Source organism: Carlito syrichta, unplaced genomic scaffold, assembly GCF_000164805.1.
Source record: "Carlito syrichta isolate Samal-C Ts95f unplaced genomic scaffold, Tarsius_syrichta-2.0.1 Scaffold105414, whole genome shotgun sequence".
NCBI classification, from domain to species: domain Eukaryota; kingdom Metazoa; phylum Chordata; class Mammalia; order Primates; family Tarsiidae; genus Carlito; species Carlito syrichta.
The window spans coordinates 2,257-5,078 of NW_007049510.1; the positions used below are offsets into that span (position 1 = coordinate 2,257).

General features: G+C 42.1%; 1 pseudogene across 1 annotated transcript; it reads right to left on the minus strand.

Annotated features, from left to right (window-relative positions):
- Positions 1-1,069: 1,069 nt before the first annotated feature.
- LOC103268974 lies at positions 1,070-2,039 on the minus strand (annotated as a pseudogene). Its single transcript, XR_504847.2, has one exon. The product of XR_504847.2 is annotated as a set1/Ash2 histone methyltransferase complex subunit ASH2 pseudogene (transcript).
- Positions 2,040-2,822: the final 783 nt, after the last annotated feature.

The following is a 2,822-nucleotide window of genomic DNA, read 5'->3' on the forward strand; positions in this document are numbered from 1 at the left end:
GTGGCCGGGAGCGGCCACTGCACTCCAGTCTGGGCGACAGAGTGAGACTCCAACTCAAAATAAATAAATAAATAAATCCCTCTTGATCATATATGTTATCAATTCTATATATAATTACATTCACTTTGCTAAAATATCACTGAGAATTTTTGTGTCTATGTTCATAAGAGATATTGGCTCATTTCGTTTTCATCAGGTTTGTGATTAGGATTATACTAGCCTCATAAAACAAGTTTAAAAGTTTCCTTTTTTTCTATTATCTGGAAAGGTTTGTATAAAATTGCATTATTTCTTCTATAAATATTTTTAAATTTCATTGTTAAAGTCGTCTAGGCCATACACTTTCTTTGAGGAGAGATTTTTAATTATGGATTCAATTTTCTTATCAAATGTAGGAGTTCTCAGATTTCTGGATTTTGTTTGGCAATTTGGGAAGTTATGTCATTCAAAGAATTTATTCATTTCATGCAAATTGTCGAATTAATTGTTGTAAAACTATTCATAATACCCTCTTATTATCTTACTAATATCTATAGGATATATAGTGATGCTCCCTACTCTTTTATTCCTGTTATTAATAATATGTATTTTCTCCTGATAAGTCTTGCTAAGGCTTTACCAAGTTAAACACTAAGCTTTTTAAATTCTCTTTACTATATATTTGCTTTTATCTCATTGACTTATGCTCTTCTCTTTATTGTTTCTTTTCTTTTCTTTGTTATTTCTTCTTTAACCCATGAGTTACTTAGGAGTATGCTGCTTAACTTCCAAGTACTTAGGGATTTTCAAGTTATCGTTCTTTTATTGACTTCTCATTTACTCCTACTGTGATCAGAAAATACACCGTGTGTGATTTTAATAATCTGTGTTGAGACTTCCTTTTAGTTAGCATATGGTCTAGCCAAATGATTGTTGAAAGGAATGTGTATTCTCCAGTTGTTGTGTGCTTATTCTATAAATGTCAATTCGGTCAAACTGAGTAATTGAGTCAATCAAATTTCTATCTTCACTGAATTTGTTTTGCCTGCTTATTTTGTCAGTTGCTGAGAGAGATGCTAAAATCTCCAACAGCTGAGGAGCTCGATCATGTAGGGCTAACAAAACCGGTTCACACAAGCAGGCTCTGTCGAGGTCTCCAGGAATAGGTCTTCCCGCCCAGCAGTCAAGTTCAAGCTTCTCAGGGTCAGGGGCGTGGGGATCAGGCTCAGCTAAAATATACTGATAGCCATCTTTATTAAATGGGTGTTCCAAGGGGTAGCCATGAGGGGGAAGGCGTTGAGCAGAAAACAAAGGGTCACTTCGGGCCTTTTTGGTGGTCCCTGTGGTCCCGCCATCCTGCTGCTTGCGCTTAGCTCCTCTTCCTTTCCTGTTGCTTCCTGTGGCAATTCCCCCATTTAGATTCCCACTGGTAGACACAGCACTGCTTTGTTTTTGGTTGTCATAAGCAGGACCAATGTTACTAAGGTCCTGATCTAAAAGTCCAAATTTGGGGTAATCTTCTTCCGGGTCTTTACTCCCAGGATCAGGGTGTTCCTTTACCAAGAATACATCTTTCTTTACTCATTGTTTTAACAATGTTATTTAGCCAAGTCATTTTCCCAGGTCTCTTTCTGGTGGTCATGCATTCCCAGTATTTATCAATAAGTGGTATAATATCCTTATCTTTGGAGAACATGGTTTTCGGATGTTCATCCTGTGTTCTGGACTGCCATGTTAGGTTAGCCAAAGCACTAAGGCACATTTCTTTCAAGTTTGCTCGCTTCCGGAGGAAATAGGTGTACCCGCTATGATGGCATACATTGCAATGAAAACTGTAGTTGGTCATGAAAGGAAGACAGGATGAGGTATCTATGCCAAATGTATCTGCAGTGAACCACTTGGTACATATCCCACACTGCCGCTCTACCTCTCCCAGCTGCCGACCATTCTCTTCATCCACCTGAGTATCCATCACCTCTGAAGTATCCCCAGCACCTTCTAGTGTATCTTTTCCATTAGAGGATTCTGTCTCCAAACCACCACTTACATCAATCAAGTTTGCATCCATGGATCACCTGAGACCAGGAGGCTGAAGCTGAGGCTGTGGAAAAGATAAGGATGTCTTAGCCGGGCGTGGGAGCGCACGCCTGTAGTTCCAGCTACTTGGAAGGCTGAGGCGGAAGGATGGCCGGAGCCCAGCAGGTCGAGGCTGCGGTGGCCGGGAGCGTGCCACTGCACTCCAGTCTGGGTGACAGAGACTCCAACCGAAGCTGTGTTGATTTTGTCTCTCAGCCAGCAGTCACAACTCATTTCTTCCATGAATATTTTCTTGCTGCTCTCCCAGAGACGGATGAAGCTTTCCAGAAAAGCCTACAACTGAAACACCTGGCTCCAGACCTTCTTCCCAGGTGCCTGCTCCTAGCAAAATAATGGAGCAGAGTGGTACTTGCAGATGGAGGCTGCTTATCAGGGTGGGGACTGAGATTTTCCCATTTCTAACAATTCCCAGGTGATGCCTAAGGATCAAGCTGTGAATAGCAGGGGAGTAGAATGTTTCTGACTCTAACTCACCTCCCCACTAGCTTCTCTGACAATCGATGATGACCGACTGACTGTGGTTGGAGAGAAGGCTACTCCATGGTGCGGGCCTCTCATGGGGTACGGAAAGGTGCCTGGTACTTTGAAATCACTGTGGATGAAATGCCACCAGATACTGCTGCCAGGCTGGGTTGGTCCCAGTCCTTAGGTAACCTTCAAGCTCCCTTAGGTTATGACAAATTTAGCTATTCTTGGAGGTGCAAAAAGGGAACCAAATTCCACCAGTTCCATTGGCAGACACTACT